The sequence below is a fragment of the Canis aureus genome, chromosome 2, assembly GCF_053574225.1.
Source record: "Canis aureus isolate CA01 chromosome 2, VMU_Caureus_v.1.0, whole genome shotgun sequence".
Taxonomy (NCBI): domain Eukaryota; kingdom Metazoa; phylum Chordata; class Mammalia; order Carnivora; family Canidae; genus Canis; species Canis aureus.
Window position 1 is genome coordinate 20,888,900 of NC_135612.1, and position 22,962 is coordinate 20,911,861.

General features: G+C 35.3%; 1 pseudogene; it reads left to right on the plus strand.

Moving 5' to 3' along the window:
- The first annotated feature begins 22,529 nt into the window (after positions 1–22,529).
- On the plus strand, positions 22,530–22,653 carry LOC144304181 (U4 spliceosomal RNA; annotated as a pseudogene).
- The last annotated feature ends 309 nt before the right edge of the window (positions 22,654–22,962 follow it).

The following is a 22,962-nucleotide window of genomic DNA, read 5'->3' on the forward strand; positions in this document are numbered from 1 at the left end:
ATTGGTGAAAGCCTACTAAGTAGACATGCATTTATCTGGATAATTGGTAAACAGTGATGATTCCACATACAGAATGTTCCTATAAGTAGTTTGGTATAAAAGATAGTCTGGCATGGTGGAATGAAATGCTGTCCTAAGTTTCCAGCATGTAGATTTCTATTTTCAGTTTCTTCATTTGAGCAAATCATTCTAAGGTCTCTCATTGCTTTCATTTTCTCCCTTTATGATAGGTCTTTTTTTTTTTTTTAATTGAGGTACGGTCTGCCAACATATAGTGTAACACCCAGTGCTCATCCCATCAAGTGCCCTCCTCTGTACCTGTCGCCCAGTTATGATGCGTCTAATGGTACCCACCTTGCGGAGATCAATAGGAATTAACGCAGATTGTCCCAGAACTCCTTAGAAAAGAGTTATATATTTTCCTAGAAAATTATTTTTGTACTAAACCTGAAATAAGTAGAATCCAGGTCAACTTTATTTAATGCTTATCTCCTAAGACATTAGCAGCTAAAAGGTTGGGACTCTAGCTTGGTGAAGTGTTCATCATACTCTGCTTGGGTCCACTCAGGTGTGGCTTCACAACTGAGTTTTTCTGCTTTGTCTGGATATTTGGAGTTGTTTATTTATTTATTTATTTTATTTTTTTATTTTTTTTGGAGTTGTTTAGACATAGTCTGTGAGTGTTCAGGAAATGCTGACTTAAAATATTTAATGAGTGAGTCATTCATCATCAAATGTTCCCGAAACATAGGTAAGATATTGTCACCCTCACCTGCCCATTTTTATTTGATAAATGCTAATTGATATTATCTGACTTTCAAATGAATGATAAGAAGGTGGGTTTGTTACGTCCCTTCTTATTAATTTCGGTTGAATAGTTCTGACTTTCACCTAACCCTGATGAATAGTTAGTATCTGGTTGTCTTGTGTTTGCTTCATGCCTCAGCGCTATTGGGAATAATATAAAGGAAAGCTGCCTTCCCTAAAGAGGGAGAGCAAAGGAATATGTAAGCCAGTAGAAAAAAGATAAAAGAAGACTGACTATAATGATAATACAGAGATTCATAGATAGATCCTTAAAAATCATGAATCCCATCGAAATAAAAATTTTCTCTGGGGAGCACTCTGAGGTCTTACTTATTTTCTTAATTTCAGGTTTTTTTAAAAAAATTAAATTCAATTTGCCGACATATAACACCCAGTGCTCATCCCATCAGGTGCCCTCCTAGTGCCCGTCATCCAGCTACGCCATCCCCCCCCCCACCTCCCCTTCCACAATCCTTTGTCTCCCAGATTTAGGAGTCTCTTATGATTTGTCTCCCTCTCTAATTTTTCCCACTCAGTTCCCCTCCTTTCCCTTATAATCCCTTTCACTGTTTTCTATTAAAAATACAGATTAATGAAAAGTTGAAGTTAGTATTTAATTGTAATTATGGTCCTTTTTTTAAGATTTCATTTTTAAGTTCTCTCTACAGATTCAATGTGGGCTCAAACTCACAATCCTGAGATAAAGAGTCTCATGTTCCACCATGCCCCCTCTTAATTTTGGTCATTTTTAATTTTTTTTGTTTTTTTATTTCTTTTAAGATTTTATTTATTTATGAGAGACACACACAGAGAAAGGCAGAGACACAGGCAGAGGGAGAAGCAGGCTCCAAGCAAGGAGCCTGATGTGAGACTCGATCCCAGGACTCCAGGACCATGCCCTGGGCTGAAGGCGGCGCTAAACCCCTGAGCCACCCAGGGATCCTCAGCTTTTGGTCATTTTTAAATGAATGTGTACAAATACACAAGGTGAAGCAATGTATTTTTGTATATGAATACATTGCTTGAGGATTAGTAGACTAATAATGATTTATGAAAACACATCTCACAAATTTTTCAAGTGTGTCAATCATTTAACTCAAAATCAGTTATTGGATTTTACAATTAACAATATGCTTTGTAGAGTAAATAATTCTCATTTCCATAATGGTTGTATGGCCTTAGTATGTCAGGCTTTTTTCTATTTTAGCAGCAAATCAATTGAAAATATAGTAAGAGTTGATAGTACCACACCAATTCACCATAATAATTTGGGATGAAAAAATTAACCTCAAGCTAGGCTACATTCTCACTTACTCATGACCTGTTTCAGGGACACTAATCACAGAAGGAAATGGAATTAGCTTTTGCTTGTATTTCTTGGTTGCACTGTGGTCTTGGCCTTGTTAATGGCTCTCTTCTCTTAACTGTTTTAAAAAGAAGAGGAGTAGCCATGTGACCAATGGAGAAGACTACAGAACATCCAGAGCTCTCTACATAGAATAACTTGGGAATTCAGATGTCTGGAAGTCTTTTTTTTTTTTTTTTTAAGATTTTATTTATTTATTCATGAGAGACAGAGAGAGAGAGAGAGAGAGAGAGAGGCAGAGACACAAGCAGAGGGAGAAGCAGGCTCTATGCAGGGAGCCTGATGTGGGACTCGACCCTGGGTCTCCAGGATCAGGCCCTGGGCTGAAGGTGGAGCTAAACCACTTAGCCACCTGGGCTTCCTGATGGCTGGAAGTCTTGACATGAAATTGAGTTTGGAAGACACTCTGAAAATCACTCTCAAAAGACAATGTGTCAATCATTCTTTTCCACTAAGTCTATAACCTTGTCTTAAAGGAGCAGTGGTGGCACATCTTAAATTTCTTTTTTTTAAATATTATTTATTTATTTATTCATGAGAGACAGAGAGAGGCAGAGACATAGGCAAATGGAGGATAAGCAGGCTCTCTGCAAGGAGCCTGATGTGGGGATTGATCACAGAACTTTGGGATCACGCCCTGAGCCAAAGGCAGACACTCAACCACTGAGCCACTCGGGCATCCCACATCTTAAATTTCTACCGAAAGATAAGTCAGTGACTTGAAAAAGACAGTTCATACCAGCAATATCACTAATATCAAATTGCCCTGTAGAGGAAGGTAAAAGAGTGAAAGCTGTGAGAAATGGAAGCATGGAGAACAGGCCCATTTTCTCTAGCATTCTAAACTGTGATAAGTACCTGATCATAACCGTGTCTCAATTTCTTGCCTCAGAGCCAAGTTAGTACCACCTGGTGTGATTTGAAATGACCCCAAAAGAGCTGGTGATGCCTCACGTTAAATTGTGGAAGTCATTCTATTTAGCAGGTATTATCCCTCTCCAAGTTAAAAAGGTTATTATATTTTTCTCAGTTCATTTTGCCCCCTTCATTCCTGACATTAACTCAGAGTATCTTTGCCCATCAGAGGATCTGCTTCTGCTTTATTCACTTCAGCTTTTGCCTTTAGTGTGGGTTATAACAGTCAAGCCCTGTTCTTATAAAGGAGTTTTATCATGGACAATATATCATGGATTATTTGGTCCATTGGTTTTTCAGGGGCATGGGGTATTGCAGAAACACTACCACTGGAGCTCTGTGCTCAGGCTTTTATTTTATGTCTGCCCATAAGTTCTGTTTCCAATTCTGATCCTGGAATTTCAATGGACAAGTGAAGGGAAGTAGAGAGCCAAAAGGGCACATTATTGATACGAGTTTCTATCAGCACTCCTTCCGAAATCCTATCTACTTGAGGGTATTATAATTTCAAGAGACAGTAAAAGCCACAGAACACTATTTTGTTCTTTAGGCGGGTTTGCTGATGATAATGTGCTGATTGGCTACAGTCCAGAAAGATGACTTCCTTGACCCCTGCCTAACTATGGAAGTCAGGGGTACAGGTTGATACTAGTGAACTCCATCCCGTCAAAAAAATGTAGGGAAACATCAGGGGGATTGGTTTAATAATTTCTAGTCACTTTGTCTCTAGGCTGAGCAGCCTGACTTTAGGAATGCACAGTAGTACTAGAAAGGATAACTTCAAAATGCCATGATGATCTGCTCTGGAGCCCAGTGGGGGCTCTGATGTATTCTAAAGGAACCAGAAAAAAATTTCCAGTTTTTTGAAGAATATCCCTAAGAAGATGAAATAATCTGGTTATTCCAGGGGACAAATGAAATTGTCGCCCTAAACTTTTAGGGTAATACTGAGAGTCTTTCATATGCACATCAGCCTGGTTCAAGCATATGGTAACTTTTTAAGATGTTATTTAGACTTTTCTAGACTTTTCTAGCGATTTTGGTCAAGAAAAGATAAATGCAAACTCCTTTCCTGCCTACCTAAAGAGGGATACAGTAAGGCTTGCTTTTTTTTCCACCTGAAACTACCATGAGACTAGGTTGTTGGCCAGCACCTGGGATTGCCTAGGTTACTTCAAGAGAAAATAGATGAAAAGAAATGTTGACTTACTTCAAATCTATCATCATGTAATTTAAACCATTTCCTAGGTCAGTTTTCCCATTTCTCATAGGGAGCTGCCTCTTCCTGTTCATGATTCTTAGTGAGGATATGGTGATATTTATCAATTGCTTATGAGGAAACACAGTGAAGAATATTACATAAAACAACACTATTATTTTTATTTATGTATCTTTAAGTGGAGAGTAGTTATATGTTATTCAAAAGTGGTTTTATGGGGCATCCAGTATAGCTGCTAGGGCAGGTCAAACTCAAATAATTTCTCAGAATATCTTGTTGCTTTGTACAGGCACATTAATAGAAAAAGTTCTCTAATATTCATTTTGATGAACAATTAGTTTAGGGGAAATCTCCTGGACAGATTGTGGTCTTATATCACAGAGTTGAAATTTAATGATTTCAAAACAGTTGTCTTCAGTGCCAACAGAAACCAAAGATAAATTATATTTAATCAGTAAAATGTCTTTAATACATGGCCTATAGGTTTCAGGAACCAACGAGTATTTGTAAGCATATTATCCAAATTCTTAAGTGGAGGGCATTGTAGAAGTTGCATTATAGTATATTGGGTTCAAATTGAAAAACAATTCTAACTTGTACAGTGCCTGGAAGGCAAGGAAATGGAAAAGAAAAGATACTTTTAATTAGGCTAATACTTTCTATCCTTAAATATAACTTGGATGTTATAAAAAAGAATAAAACACTTAGAAAAACAATTCATAAAACTAGTTGAAAAGATTGACAAAGAATCCCCCTGCCCCCAACACACACACACACACACACACACACACACACTCCTTTCTCCTGGAGGCTAACCTCCAAACAAAATCTTAGGCTGAAGTTTTAAATGTCTGCTGCAGACAATTGGCACTTCCCAAGTACAGACTGCCAAGTGCACAAAGAGCAAAGTTTAGCCAAAGTTCATTTTCAGGTCATCCACCCTGGAACCATCAATCTGGGCAACCTCTGGGTAACCTCTTCCAAGCTTGTGGACTGGAGCGAGATCCTTTGCAGCCTCATTAGAGCATGCAACGATTAATTTGTGTTAAATAGGAAATTAAACAGTCATGTACAGTGTAGAGTGGAGGTCAAAAAGTGCATCTTGAGGTGCATTCACAATCTCTGTTTGGGAGTCCTCCCAGGCTGGCAGGGAGGTGGGGCAGACTCAGAAGAGAAATAATTGTATAGGACAAACATTACAAAACCTCCATGACAAAAAAGCATACAGAACTAGGAGAGAAATTTGACTTGAGAATAAATCACCATTGTTTTTAATGTTGCTCAGACATGCCTGTCTTTCAGAAGACTTAGGGTGAGAACTGAGGCAAAAATGGCTTCACAAATCGGGTGTATTAACCCAGAAAACTCACCGTTGTCCTTGAACTTACTTTTGATTGTAGCCTAGACTTGTATTCATGAACTAGAAATTCTGTCATGAGAAAATGAGAGGGAAGGTCTAATGTGGAGTTCTATTGAGTGAAAGCTATTTGTGAATTCATGGTGAATTGAACCATTGTCTTCAGAGATACCATTTTGACATAATTAGATAAGTTAATGGTTAGCAGTAGCAATGCACACAGGAAATTTTGAAAAATAAAATGCTATTCACTTCTTAGCAATAGAAGAATGCAAAGTTTCCAACTACTATTTTATCCAAGAACTGTGATTAACTGTGATTATCTATCTATCTATCTATATTTCTATCTATCTATTATCAATCAATCTGGAATTTTACTATAATAAATTTCATTATTTGAAAGTTAATTTTTTATATTAGTAAAATAGTAAGTAAAAAACCATGGCACAAATTGAACTCCAATTAAAAAAAAATAAAAAAAAACCCATGGCATTCTATGTTATATGTGGGGATGTAATGAGATTTATAAAGGCTTTTGTTTTCTTTATTTTTTTTGTTTTCTTTATGTTTTTTGATGAACCTAGTACAATATGTCTATAATGACAAATTACAGGTCAAATAAAATAGTATGTCATCCATGTGATAAGGAATAAAATTGAAATAATGAAAATGTAAATATAGGTGGTTGAAAGATGATGTTTAAGGTTGCAATACTTTTATAAGAGTTATAAAACAGTCATTTCTCCTAATGAGAGTTACACACTCTCCTCTCTGTCTCCATGAAACTTTATTCCTTCTTTATTCTTGTACTTTCTTGTGTTATGTTTTATGTGATAGTTTCTCCTATAGTATTTTTGAAGTAAGTGATGAGTATAAAGGCAATCTTGAGATCTTTAAAAACAATTTCAATGTGATATTAAAAAAATCTGATTTTTAAGGAATGGTTATAGAGTGACAGTTACTGTAATATTACCACAGTTTAATGTATATCTTCATAATTGAAGAGAATACTGAATTTGAGTTAGAGGTTGGTGGAAATAAAGATTTAACTTTTACTATTCAAATTCATACTGCTTTGTTAAAAATATCTGTTATAGAGTATAAAGAAGGGAAGAAGGGAAGGATAGAATCCTTAGGCATTCTAGTGTTTAAGAGTTAAGTAGAGGTGATGTAAAGAGAAGAAATGGCCAGAGAGGTAGAAAGGGAATTATGAGAGTGATTAATTAAGCTAAGGAATGGGAGCACCCAAGTTTAAGTAAAGAGGCCAAGAGAAATTTATATTAAAAGGAGTCTGTAGGATTTGATCAACAGAAACCTTTGCTTGAATGATTTCTGACTTTTATGGCAGCCATTAGCCTTATATAGGTTTGGGAGGAGTAAGTTATTTTTTTCCTCTGGCTCATCAGACCATCAAGTTTGGATTTGTAGAGCTTAGAGACCAAATCCTATAACACAAAAGATAACCTTGAGGCCCTTTTCTGGTCATAAAAATATCAGTCTCATAAAATGATTAAAAGTGATAATGTTCAGTCTATAAATTAATCAGGGGAAATGGGGACATAAATTTTAGCAACTTTGTGTCATGAGTTTGTGTAAAAGATTTTGTTAGAAGAAAAGACCATGTGATGTGAACTATGTTTCCAGATAAGGAGATGGCTGAGCAAATGAATCCTTGCTTAATCACCTGTTCTATTTTTTATGATTTAATATATGAATCTCTTTTACATGATTGCATTTTAGATTTGATTGATTTTGGTTTTTAATTGTTAAATATGGAATTGATTAGACTTAGTTTTATGGGAATATAATTGGATGTAAATTAGTCTTTGGTAAAATTTAAATTGAAAATATATTAGGCAAATTCCTTAACCTTTCCTTTTTTTTTGCCTCAGTTTCTTCATTTGTAAGATTAAAGCTTTGGACTAGATGGCCTTGAAGGTCCTTGTGAGGTCTAATAGTTGAAGACTACTGTTTTATTTAGAGGAAATAACTATATAGTTAATCAAAGCCTTCATTTTTCAAGTGATTATTTTGGTTTCTGAAAGCTTATGAGAAATCCCTTCACTTATGACTATTTTTTTCCATTATCTAGACTTGTCCTCATATAGATGGGGGCTAATAATCACATGAGTGCTAACGTGGAAAATGATGTCTTTCTTTCCCGTAGCCAAATTTTAAACAAAAAGGATGGTAGGCTCTCAGCAACCGGTGCTGTCTGCCTGACTTACATAGTATTGAATTATTACAAAATCACAGTCATTTTTAGAATTGTTTCAAATCTTGAGAAAATGCCTACTAGTTCATATAGCTAGCAGGCAGAGCTGCTCGCCCACAGCCTGATGCCATGACGTGTAATTCTTTCCTGTAGTCCCTACCCCTGCAGTCAAAGCTGGCTGCCTCTCATGCCATTTAGTGAAGTTGTCAGAGTATGGCATATGCTACCTCCAGAACCTGAAGAGGCATACCAGGTGTCATTCTTTCTTAGTGGTGAGAACTCCAGGATATAATTTGTATTTTACTTTTGAGGGAATGTTCTGGCATATGAAGATCATTTGACCCCTTAAAACTTCACTGTTATGTGAGGTCCCTGAATCCTTATAAGGTTTTTCATAGACTCTCTGGAGCCCATGTATCATACCAAGATCTCCCATATGTTTATCAGTTCTTACTCATCTGGTCTGAATAACATAATGTCATCAATATAGAGGGCCATTGTGATGTTTTGTGGAATGTACAGATGATCCAGGTGATTCATTTGGACTATGTATGACAGAAGCTGCAGAGTTAACATAGTTTGGGGGCAAGACTAAATGTGTATGATTGTCCATATCATCTCATATGAATATAAACTACTCCTGGTCCTCTTTCCTGATAGAAGTGGAAAAGATCACGTTTCCCAGATAGATTGTACCTGAGGCTATATTAATCTGCTGTAGTAAATATACCACATCTGGCACATAGTTGTAATTGATTAAGTTTGTGGTTTTCAAATGCCATGTACAGGATCCATTTGGCTTGTACGGTTCATTAGGGCTATGATGTATTTAGATAGGGTATTATGGTAGCTACTACCTCTACATTCTTTAGGGCTATGAGGGTGGCACTAACCTCTGCCACCACCACCAAAATGAAACATTTTTAGTTGTGAAAGAGATATATGAGGGGTTTACATTAGGCTTTCTCTACTATGACAGCTTTTATCCTATATACCAAGGACCAGCTGTGGAGGTTCTATAGACTACAAAGTATGTCCATTTCAGTTACTGATCTGGTAACCAAAGCAATGGCCACCATGGACTTTATGGACCTGCTATGTGCCAGACTTGGTCCAGGACTGTACTTAATACCTGGTTTCCATATATCTCCACTCTTATAGAGGGCCATGATGAGTCTTTGGGCCTCTAGTTATCAATGTTTATTAATTAATTTATTTTATTTTAATTCCAGTATAGTTAACATACAGCATTATATTTGTTTCAGGTGTATAATATAGTGATTGAACAATTCCATGTATTACTCAGTGCTCATCAAGACAAATGTATTCTTTAATCCTCATCATCTATTTCATCCATGCCCCCATCCACCTCCCCTCTGGTAACCATCAGTCTGTTCTCTATAGTTTAGAGTGTTTTTGGTTTGTTTCTCTCTGTTTTTTTTTTTTTTCTCTTTTGTCCATTTGTTTTGTTTCTTATTTATTTCAAGTTTTTATTTAAATTCTAGTTAGTTATGGTAAAATTGGTTTCAGGTATAGAATTTAGTGATTCATCACTTACATACAACACCCACTGCTCATCACAAGTGCCCTTCTTAATACTCATCACCCATTTAGTCCATCCCCCTGCCCACCTTCTTTCCAGCAACCCTATTTGTTCTCTATAGTTAAGAGTCTCTTTTATGGTTTGCCTTCCTCTTTTTTTTACTTTTTTCCCCTGTGTTCATCTGTTTTGTTTTTTGAATTCCACATATGAATAAAATCATATGATATGTGTCTTTCTCTGACTTAGCATTATACTCTCTAGGTCCAAGCATGTTGTTGCAAATGGCAAAATTCCATTCTTTTTATCCATAAATAATATTATATATAAATATATATATATATTTGTATACATTGTGTGCATATATATAGTATTTATATAATATATATCCATTCATCATTCAGTGGATATTTGGGCTGCTTCCATAATTTGGCTATTGCAAATAATGCTTCAGTGAACATAAGGGTGCATATATCCTTTCCAATTAGTGTTTTTGTATTCTTTAGGTAAATACCCAGCAGTGTGATTCCTGGATCATAGGGTAGTTCTATTTTTAATTTTTTGAGGATCCTCCATATTGTTTTCCACAGCAGCTGCACCAGTTTGCATTCCCACCAACAGTGCACCAGGATTCCTTTTTCTCCACATCCTTGCTGACACTTGTTGTTTCTTGTGTTTTTGATTTTAGCCGTTCTGACTGGTATATCTTGCTGTAGTTTTGATTTGCATTTCCCTGATGATGAGTGATGCTGAGCATATTTTCATGTATCTATTGGCCATCTGGATGTATTCTTTGATGAAATGTTTGTTTATGTCTTCCGTCCATTTTAAGTTGCATTATTTGTTTTGAGGGTGATGAATTATCTAAGTTCTTTATATATTTTGGTTACTAGCCCTTTATCAGATATGTCATTTGGAATTATCTTCTTCCATTCAGTAGGAATGTCTTTTAGTTTTGTGAATTGTTTCCTTCACTGTGCAGAAGCTTTTTATTTTGATGTAATCAAAATAAATCAAATATTACATTTTGATGTAATCCTAATAGTTTAATTTTTGCATTTGCTTCCCTTGACTCGGTTGACATGCCTAGAAAAATGTTGCTATGGCTGATGTCAGAGACATTACTGTCTGTGCTTTCTTCCAGGGTTTTTATGATATCAGCTCTCACATTTAGGTCTTTAATCCATCTTGAGCTTGTTTTTGTAAATGGTATAAGAAAATGATCCAGTTTCATTATTTTGCATGTAACTGAACTAGTTTTCTCAGCATCATTTGTTGAAGAGACTGTCCCATTGCATATTCTTGCCCCTTTGTTGAAGATTAATTGACCATATAATTGTGAGTTTGTTTCTGGGCTTTGTATCCTGTTCTCTTGATCTATCTATTTTTGTGGTAGTACCATACTGTTTTGGTTACTACAGTTTGTAGTATAACTTGAAATCTGGAATTGTGATGACTCCAGCTTTGTTTTTCTTTTTAAGATTGCTTTGGCTATTTGGGGTCTTCTTTGGTTAAGTTTATTCCTAGCTACTGTATTGTTTTTTGTTACAGTCATAAATGGGATTGTTTTCTTTTTTCTTTTTTTGTAAATGGGATTTTTTCCCCTTAATTTCTCTTTCTTCTGCCTTATTGTTAGTGTATATAAATGCAATTAATTTCTCAACATTGATTTTGTATCCTGTGACTAAGCTTACTGAATTCATTTATTATTTCTAGTACTTTTTTAGTGGAGTCTTTAGGGTTTTATATATATAATGTTATATCATTTGCAAATAGTGAGAGTTTTACTTCTTTCTTCATCCAATTTGGATGCCTTTTTTTCCTTTTCTTGTTGATTGCTATGGCTAGGACTTCCAATACTATGTTGAATAAAAATGGTGAGACTGGACATCCTTATCTTGTTTCTGACCTTAGGGGAAGGTTTCAGGTTTTCACCATTGTGTATGATGTTAGCTGTAGGTTTTTCATATATGGCCTTTATTATGTTGAGGTATGTTCCCTCTAAGCTTACTTTGCTGAGAGATTTATTTTTATTATGAATAGATGTTGTACTTCTTCAAATGGTTTTTCTGCATCTATTGAAATTATCATAAGATTTTTATTCTTTCTGTTACTGATGTGTTGTATCATGTTGAGTGATGTGCAAATATTGAACTACCCTTGCATCCTGGAAATAAATCTAACTTGGTCCTGGTGAATTATTTTTTTAATGTATTGTTGGATTCCATTTGCTAATAGTTTGTTGAGGATTTTTGCATTTATGTTTATTGGAGATAGTGGCCTCTGGCTTTCTTTTTTTATAATGTCTTTATCTGGTTTTGGTATCCGGGTAATACTGGCCTCATAGAATGAATTTGGAAGTTTTTCTTCCTCTTCTATTTTTTGGAATAGTTTGGGAAGAATAAATAGATATTAGCTCTTCTTATCAATGTTAATTTAGATTCTGCATTCGGTGGACCTCAAAAAGTGTCAATGTTCCTCTTTTCCTAGTTAATGGTTATCTGAGTAAATGACTATAAGCCCTTTTAAGCAAGGACTTGCTGTGCTGTTGCAAGGTTCTTTCTCCTGGGGACCCACCATCTCTTTCAGGCGTTGGATCTTAGGTCTAAGAACTGGATCAGTTTGCAAAGTGAGCTTTTCACTGGGGCAGCTGCCCTAAACATCTTGATTATCTACCCTTGATTTCTTTTTGTTGTGCAAATTAAGAAATATACTTATTAGGTGCCCATCTCTTTCCCTTAGGAATTCTATGTTCTTTGAATCATCTCCATAGCTCCTTGGGAGCAGTTACTCACTCATAATGATAATAGCCCCCACCTTGCTTCTGATTGTTTAGCATCATTACTCCTTGGCCTCTATTACTATTTCTATTATCCCTAGTTGACTCTATCATGTCTACTGCTTTCTGGAATAGCATCTTCTACCATTAGTCCTAGCCTACAGAGGACAGCCACTGAGTTTCTTTCTTTCTTTCTTTTTTCTAATTTAAATTTAATTTGCCGACATGTAGTATAACACCCAGTGCTCATCCCATCAAGTGCCCTCCTCAGTGCCCGTCACCTAGTTACCCCATACTCTCACCCACCTCCCCTTCTGCAACCCTTTGTTTCCCAGAGTTAGGAGTCTCTCATGGTTTGTCTCCCTCTCTAATTTTTCCCACTCAGTTCCCCTCCTTTCCCTTATAATCCCTTTCATTATTTCTTATATCCACTGAGTTTCTGAGTGATTTTGGTACCCTCTAACCAGTACATTACTTATTATGTTTTCTAAGGTCACCCATGGCATATAGTCCCCTGATGTGCTTCTAGCCATTTGTAGTCCATCTACTACAGAATGCCCATTTCCCTAAACCTGTGGATCCTTTCCTTCACATCTGGCATTTCTATGTGTGGATCACAGCCTTTTTTAGGGTTCCGAAGATTGTCCAGGGGTATGTTTGCATTGTTACCTGGTCCCTGCCAGGATGTTAAATTATGTATCATGGGCAAATGCTTCCACATCAACAAATTTTCCTATATGCAAATTTATGCTTTATATATCCTTGTTCTAGTACCATCAGGGTTCTAGTTTTACTTTCCTAGCTCCCACTGATATATTTTTTCTAGGGCCTGTAACTTCTTCAGTATATTCTTATTTTGCCTTTTTTCCCTCAATAAGCCCAGAACTTTCTTGTCAAGTTATGTCATGACTTGATCCTAACAATTGGTTTGGGAGCTAGAGAAGGAAGTAGAAGTAGATCTTGAGAAGGGCATCTGGTATCTTTCAGAGCAGAGGCTCTGCATCATCTTCAAGGAAGGAGGGAACACTAGCTTTTTCAACACTTAGGGAGGTCCAGAGGTTTCAGTGAAACTTAAAGTTTCCAGATTTTTGAGTGCATCAACCTAAATGTTCCCATCCTATATTATATGCTCCTATTTTTTCCACATCAGAGCCCTGACCTTGGAATAGCAGACCTGTTGAGGCTGAGAATTCAGTATTTTCTGGAAATATGCTGTGTCACAATTAAATACTAGGTATGATACTTAGCTTTTCCTGCCCTTTGACTGCAAAAGAGTGGAGCCCCATTATATGCTTCTAAGGAGGGCCTGCGGCTTTCACATTTTGCTTTAAACTAATGGTTAATTATCTTTAGCCTTTCATTATAATCAGTATTGCTAAGTCCTCCAGATTGCTCAGATATCTGAGATACTGCTTATGCCCATGTGTTCCCTTCCACCAGTTTGCTATTGGTGAGAATTATTACAATGGAACTGTTATAGTATGATGGGCTATCAGTAATCTACCTAGCGCCAATGACAGGTTCCATGTTACCAGCTGGCCAGTAGGTGATCCAGCTCTAACATTTCATTCTAGATTCTACTACCTAGGATTACTCTTGGTATAGTCTCTTAGATCAAATTCCCTGGAAAAATATCCTGAGACAGAGTTGTGTCTTCAGGTGGTTTACTGGTCATACTCTTGGGCATGAGATAGATAAAGAAGTAAAAAAGCAGGATGGAGATATTAAATTGTGATGCATTTGGAAGAAAAGCTTCAGCTGATCATATGAGCTGGGATGGTCTCTAAGAACTGTCTCAATTTGAGGCAGGGAGGGCAAACATTTCGGTCTCCAAAGAAAGCAGTCACTAAATGAAAGTTACCATTAAAAGTGGAGTAAAACTTTGGGCAGATGGCTTTTTTTCTATCAAAGCCCATTTACAGGAGGAAACTTGACTCTAAGCAGTCAATATCCAATATCTGTAATATAGGGGAATAAATGTCATGGTCCTGTATGTGGATCTTGGCAGCATTCCATAACATTTGCTGTAGATGTCATAAGAAGTGGTGTTTTAGCATTCTTTAAGTTTGTCTCTGTTTTGTGTTATTTAAATATTTTTTATTTTATTTTTTAAGTTTTTATTTAATTTCCAATAATATTAGTTTAATAAAGTTTAATATTAGTTTCAGTTTTAGGTGTACAATTTAGTGATTCAATACCAGGTGCTCATCACAACAAGTGGCCTCCTTAATCCCCTCACCTATTTCACCCACCTCCCCACTGGTAACCATCTGTTCTCTATAGTTAAGTCTGTTTCTTGGCTTGTCTCTTTTTCTCCTTTGCTTGTTTGTTTTGTTTCTTAAATTTCACATATGAGTGAAATTATATGGTATTTATCTTTCTCTGACTGACTTATTTCACTTAGCATTTTACTCTCTAGCTCTGTCCATGTTGTTGCAAATGGCAAGATTTCATTCTTTTTTTATGGTTGAATAATATGTCTTTGCATATATGTATATTTTTTTCTTTGTATATATATTTATCATCTATCTATCTATCTATCTATCTATCTATCTATCTATCATCTATCTATCTATTTATCTACACCTCATATCTTCTTATCCATTCATTAGTCAATGGACATTTGGGCTCTTTCCATAATTTGGCTATGGTAGATGATGCTGCTATAAACATGTTATTTTTATTATTTTTTGTTTATTTTAAGTAACCTCTACCCCGAACATGTGGCTTGAACTCATAAGCTGGAGATCAAAGTCACATGTTCTACTGACTGAGCCAGCCAGATGTCATTTTGTTTTAGTAGTATTCTTAAAAATGAGTGTTCTCATTTATGAAAAAAAGTAGCTTCATTCAAAAAACCAAAGCCTGTAAACTTTCTAATTTCTAAATTTCTAATCTTTTTTCCCTCTGATTTTTAAATTGAATTTTCTTAAGACTTGTGGTAATTGGAGAAATTAATTTGGTTTTGAAGTACCTTAATAAAAGTGAGTTAGCAAAAAGTCAGCATTAGAAAACACTAGTTTCTTAGAGCCTATCATGCTTCCTATTTAAAAATGGTGTGGTTTGCTGCCGATATTCCTCTCCAGGAAGATTCTATCCACCCCTCAATCAAGATAAGACATGCTTTGTTCCAGAGCTACTGAGAGTGTTGGTTGCTATAGCTCACACATTCCTTCTAAAGTTGCCTCGGAATTGCCCTTGGCCAAAGGAAGCCACTTTGCAGATGGTTATGGCCTGTCTCCAGTTCCATGGCACCACTCATCCCTTCATTGGGCCACATGGGGTATAAAAGCTTGGTCCCCTTGCCTCAGTTTGGGACAATTTGGAAGGACCATTGCTACTAGAGTTCATCACAGGAAATGCTAAGGTCTCTGTTACAACTGTCTCATGGTTCGACCCTTCCCTCTGTCCAGTTCTGCTTTCCCTTTTTCTTTCTGTGTATTGTGCTGAGAGCATTTTCCAATAAATTTCCCAAAGGCAAATATCTATCTCAAATCTGTTTCTAGAAAACCCAGCCTGAGAAAATATTCTTTTTGTCACTTGATTATGAAAGAAAGGGAAATCATTCCTCCAAATAATAATGATAAAACAAGGTAGGTACATAATGTATTATATTCTAAAATCTGTTTTATTTAAAGATCTTATTTATTTATTCAGGAGAGACACAGAGAGAGTGGCAGAGACCTAGGCGGAAGGAGAAGCAGGCTCCATGCAGGAGCCCAATGTGAGACTTGATCCGGGACTGCAGGATCATGATCTGGGTCAAAGGCAGGAGCTAAACCGTTGAGCACCCAGGTGTGCCTAAAATCTAATTTTCAAAGGCAAGAGTCACACTTCCTGTTAAGCATATCAACATGAAAATATTTTAAACTGATTATTCTGACTAAATTTTTAGTGCCTGCTATCCAATTGTGATTAGCAGTTTGTTAGTTATAATAAAAACATTTCAATTACTCTTCTTTTTCTCTTCATATATGGTTCCAGATAATAACTCAGGGAATGGTCTTTCACTAAAATGAACTTTGTCAGAAAGACTGGGGAAAAGACATTTCAAGATTTTAAGGGAACTATGTTATTGCCAACCTTAAGATATAAGATAAATTTTTAAAAAATATTCTCAGAAACAAAATTAGGAACATTTTGTTTTCTGGGTCACCTTGGCAAAGAAATGTAATGTCTCTGAGCACCACTTGTCCCTTTTGTAAAATGGAGACAATACTGACACTTTCAGCAAAAACTTTGGTTAATGTTCATTCAGCCTAGACTCCATTTAAAAGCATCTTGAAGTTATATTACAGACTTCTGTAGCAGGCAATATGGCTGAGTAGATGTTCAGAGAACACTTTTTAGGGAAGGACACTTAAAATACTGGATAAAATATTTAAAAATCTCATATTTTTAAATACATGGCTAATTTGTGGGCTGAAAGGAGCATCTTCAGAAACCAAAATGAGAAAGCGTAAATCTAGATATATAAACAATTACACTATTGGGCATTATCTGAGAGTAGAGGGAAGGGAAGGGAAGAGTATTTGCATTGCCCAGTTAGCCTACCTGAATTTGTTCACACTGTACACATGTGATAAAGGCAACAAAACTTGAGGCCTTGATAGGTGGCAAGATCATATCAGAGATACTGCACAAAGTTACTACGCTGCCAGAGGCCATGAGAGCAACCCTTTTCCCCTAGATTGCTTAGTCATGACTGTGACACCAGTCCATTGTGCCTGCCACATTCATGGAACATGTATTAAGATTTCTAAATGGTCACCAAGAGAGGGGCAGGTGCTTCCTACCCTTCCCCCTAGAATCTTCACTATACACAGAAATCAATTCCAGTCAGCTAAAAGATTTCAGTGGGAAAGGCAAGTCTTCAATACTTTTAGAAGTAAATATGTAATTTCTGCATAGGAATGGATTAATACATCAAAATCACAAAACATGAAGAAAAAAATGATAAATATGACATTAATTTATCAAAAGATTCCCCCAAACAGGTAAAATGTCAAGTCACAAACTGACAGAAAATATTTGCAACATGTATAATCAATAAAGGATAGCATCTAAAATATTAAAAAAAAACCCAGAAAACCAATAAAAAAGGTAAACAATCTTCTGGAGAAGGTAAAAGATGTTAATAGACATTTCATAGGAGAGGAAAAATGAATAACCAATAAACTTATGAAAAGATATTCAACTTTATTAGTAATCAGAGATATGCCAACTTAAACCACAGTGAGATACATTCTATATCTATTATATTGGTAAAACTTAAAGTAAATTCACCAAAATTTGATGAAGATATAATAAACCGCACAGTCATTTTAGAAAACACCTTGGCATGATTTAATGAATTTGATATACTTCATACACTCCTTCATAACTTCTACAAACCATCAATTTTAGACATAGACTTTACAATGTTTTCTAAGTCCTGATGTGCTAAGAACAGTTTGATATATACCACTTTTCCTATCTCTTTGCTTTCCCCCAAGTTTTTCTAGCTTGATAAAATTTATTGTTTTATCATTATACTTAAAGGACATATATGATTTACTTAATGAATCCCTCTTATTAGGGACTACGTTTTGGCAATTCTTTACTCATTTTTCATCATTTTTTCCTTCTAAAAATATGTAGGCAATATGAAGCAATTAAATTCAATGTTTAGATTTGGTCCACCATCAGTAGGGTACACATGGCTCTCCCATGGGATCTGCTTAAGTCAGATTGATAGTTAAGAATCCCCTGAAAGACACTACCACCCGATGGTTAACATAGGGATCATCTGAACTAGCTGCTTTTTCTAATTCTCTCTTCATCTCTTAATGATCTTACAAATGTTTTTCTGTTTCTCTTAACATCCTAAAACAACATTTTTTCCACCTTAAGGGATATACATTTTTTTCCAGATTTCCTTAAAAATATTTTAAAAGAGAAGTACCTCTCAAGAACAGTATCTCATCTAAATCATTTAAAAATGTTCTTCAGAACCTACTGAAAATTTTCTACCTATTTCCTTATCGAACTAATTGTGTTTTTCATGAAACAAGGAATTCTTAGAACAGGTACACAAAAAGTTATAGTAGTCTCATTACTTTTTGTTGTCTTTATGTGTTTGTATTTTTTTCTTTTCCTTAAAGTCTTTGTGTATTTAAAGTTTTTAGTATTGCGTGGTTGTTCCCATATTTTTCACCATGAATGCATGTCTTTTCAACCTTCACCTATAGAGATTCTGCTTAAATGTAGCTTAATTTTATGTGAAGAAATGCATTCTGAGTTAGTAAATGGGGGATTGACTATGATTATAAATAGTGCCACCTTGTAACATTTTAGGGCAATGGCAACCATGCGGTCTTAATAATTCCTAATGTGTTCAGCTTATCCAAGTAAACCCCATTTAAGCATGATAATACTTTATCTAGTAAACTCCTTTTATAGTCTCTTCCATCTTTCCATCCTCAAATACTTATCAAGTCTACAATTTGCTATTGATAGAAAGATGTGCTAATGATATAAACATACATAGTTTCTCAGTGCTAGGTATATGTCTTTTAGAAAGTACAATATTTCCCCATGTCCTAAGACATTTTAGTAAATAGAAACAGTGGCTTTGGGTATTTGACAGAGATAGAATTGTACAGTATAAAAAATTGTACAGTACACATACTATGTCAGTCTATATTGTTTGAGCAGTTTAAGCTAGTTCTAATACTAGAACCATTATATCTCTATAATTTAATCTAGAGTATTAAGTTCAGCTGAACTAAATCCAACTGACCAAATTGCCTAGTTACATACAATTCTACCACAAGATAAAGAAAATTCTATTTGTGGACCATATAAAACACTAACAGATTGGAAGAATACGGTTGGCTTAAAGAGATTCAACTCAAGGGTAGAGCTGTGTCCATGGGGGGTCAGAATTGTTCAGTTTAGGAGATGTTGTATGTTTGTACAAAGACTATGATTTTATTGATAATTTTTTCTGTGTCATAACCCAAGAGGGTCAATAAGATGTTTTTTGTTTGTTTTTAAGAAATACAAGGATAACTTTTATGTCTTCATTGGAAAAATAATTTAACAGCAATAGTGATTAACACTTACTTGAGAAACCCTGAGGTAGTTCTAAAAGAATTTCATAGCACAAAGTTTGAAAGGATTCCCTCCTCCTTTATTGTGTGAGGAGAGGGGAAAAAATCATTCTCAATGACACTTCAAATGTAAATTACCCAGTTTAAAAATGATCAAAGGCAGAGGAAAACATGTTGAAGATCACTATGACTGTCTTGAATCACATTTCTAAGGGCATGACACCAGTGACATGATTGCTTACCTTTTGTGTTATTAGACTATGATGGGCAATAACCACTGAATTCTGACTGAGATAAACCATCAAAAGATTATGTTTCCCATATCAAACTGTCAACTCAAACATTTTATTTATCTCTTGGTTCTTCCTTTGGGAAGCCAAATATGGGGGAATGAATGCCAGTGTGATGTTGGATAAGACTTGGATTGTTCTCACCTACAAGACAGCTTCAAATAACCTTTGCTTCCCCCCCCACCTTTATTGATATATACTTGATATATAACATTATTTGAGTTTAAGGTGTACAGTATAATGATTTGATATACGTATATATTGCGAAAAGGTTACTACAATGTTAACACATCTATACCTCACATAGTTACATATTTTTTGTGTGGTAAGAACTTTACTCTCTTAGCAACTTTAAAATACACAATACATTATTGTTAACTATAGTCACCATGCTGTATATTATACCCCCAGAACTTGTTTATTGTATAACTAAAAGCTTGTACCCTTCACCCATTTTTACTCCCCAAACCACATCTGCCTACTACTGTCTCAGGTAACCACAAATCTGTTCTCTGTTTCTAGGAGGTTTTTTTTTTTTTTTCTTTCAGATTCTGCATATAGGTGAGATAATTTACTATTTGTCTTTGTCTGACTTATTTCACTTAGCCTAACGTCCTCAACTTTTGCATCTATAATTCATTCCCTTTCTAATGAATATTTAGGTATTTTGGGAATACCATTTTGGATATTAATATTTTCCTCTGATTCCCAGTCAGTCAGCCTGTCATGTTGGATACTTAGGGGTGATTAAAGGGGAACATTAGAATGTCCAGTTAGCTCAGTTGGTCCGAGCATGGTGCTAAAAGGAAATAATAAGACAAAAAAATATCCGATGTGGTGGAGATGTTTACAATGAAGACAAGGAGAGTAGGAACAATCAAAATAGCAGAATTTAATACAACCAAGGAAAAACAGTTATAAAAATGACAAACTTCTTGCCATAGGTCAGCCTATCGGGAGGAATATATTGAGCACCTGAAGCATATACACTAGGATTGAGTTTGGTCTTGAGGAGTTTACTAGACCAGGTTATCTTTCTATGGAGGCATCTCCCAGTAGGAGGACAGAATCATCTACAGGCCTGCTGCTTTCTTCCCATGCTATAACTTTTAGATTTATTTATTTATTTATTTATTTATTTATTTATTTATTTATTTATTTATTTATTTATTTTAATATTTTATTTATTATTTATTTATTTAAGTCACAGACAGAGAGAGAGAGAGGCAGAGACACAGGCAGAGAGAGAAGCAGGCTCCATGCACCAGGAGCCCGATGTGGGATTCGATCCCGGGTCTCCAGGATCGCGCCCTGGGCCAAAGGCAGGCGCCAAACCGCTGCGCCACCCAGGGATCCCTAACTTTTAGATTTAATCAGCATGTTAAACCTCACCAAAAAGGAAAGTTCAAATTCAAATGGTCTTATTGGCAAATTCCACCAAATATAAAAAACATGGTGCCAATCATACACAAAATCTTCCATTCAAAAGAATGACCATATTCCAATGTGTTTATGAGGCCAGCATAAACTTCATACCAAAATCCGAGAAGGTTAGTATTAGACAAATATCAGGCCAATCTCATTCATGAATGTAGATACCAAAATTCTAGACCTGTATGAGCAATCTGAAACTGTCAATATATGAAAAGGATATTATATCATAATCAAATATATTTTAACCCATAAATGCAAGATTGGTTTAACATTGGCAAATCAATTAGTGTCATTTTTCACATTAACAGTAATAAAAAAGTAGATGCAGAAAAATAATTTGATAAAATTCAAAATTCATTCATGATAAAAACTTTTAACAAACTAGAAATAGAGGAAAAATCCTTAATTTGGTCATGGACATCTACAAAAAGCCTATAGCAAGCACCATACTGAAAGGACTGTTGCAAACTTTCCTCTGAGCTAGGAATGAGAAAGGAAGGCCTTACTTCTATTGTATATTGTTTTGTGGGCAAGAGAAATTAAAAGGTATAAGGATTCAAAACAAATAAAAAATGTTTTCTTAGATAATATAATTATATGCATTGAAATCCAAAGCAGTGTGCACTTAAGTTATATAATTAATAAGTTTAGCAAGTTTTCTGGGTATAAGGTCAACATACAAATTTTTATATATTTCTACATAACAGAATAAAATTAGAAAATGTAAATTAGTGTTAAAAATAACTATTTTTAGTAGCATTAAAAACACAAAATCCGTGGATATAAATCTAATGAAGGATATGTGAGGCATCTACACACAAACTTATAAAACATTATTAATGGAAATTAAAGATAAATCACAGGATGTGTGTACCATGTTTATTGATTACAGGATGTAACGTATAGATGTCAACAGATTACGTAAAGATTTATAGATTTAAATCACAACCAAAATGTAAATCACTTAGATTTAAAAAAAAATTTTTTTTTAAAGATTTTATTTATTCATGAGAGACACACAGAGAGAGGCAGAGACATAGGCAGAGAGAGAAGCAGGCTCCATGAAGAGAGCCCGATGCGGGACTCAATTCCGGGTCTCCAGGATCGAGTCCTGGGCCAAAGGCAGACACTCAACCGCTGAGCCACCCAGGCGTCCCCCCCCCCTTTTTTTTTTAATTTTTAAAATTAACAGGGTGATTCTAAAATTTATATGGAAATTCAAAAAGCTAAGAATATCCAAAATACTTTTAAAGTGGCAGAAAAATATAGACAACTCATACTATTGAATATCTGGCCTACAAGTCACAGTAATTGCTAATAGACCCATAGAATAGAAAAGAATAATCAGAACTGAATGTACACAAACATGAAGACTTGATTTATGATTAAAGTTAAAGAATAGCAGGGTAATGCAAAGACAGTCTTTTCAGTTGATGGTGCTGGGTCAATTAAATATTCATATGGGAAAAAATAAAATTCAACCTCTGTCTTTCTCCATTATTAAGTCTGGTTGAGCTCTGAGCATTGGTAGAATTGTAGCCAATGAGGTATATCTGAGGCACAATTGTTGCTAATTGAAATTCTGGTTGAAGACTAGAGCTAAATATAAATAGTAAACTAATAAACATTTCTAGAAAATAACATAAAAGAAGATCTGCATGATCTTGCCATGAGGAAAGATTTCTCAATATGAGGAAAAAAGCATTAACCACAAGTGAAAATATAAATAAATTGGACTACATTAAAATTAAGACGTTTTAATCATCAGAGGACACTGAGGAGAAAGTGAAAAGGCAAGCCACATAGTAGGAGAAGATATTTGCAATACATGCAGTTGACCAAGGTCTCATTCCCAAATATAGAAAGAGTTTCTACAAATCAGTAAGAGGACTAGATATTCCTTATAATAATGGACTCTTGCTTTTAAAACTTTATTTTTAATTTTT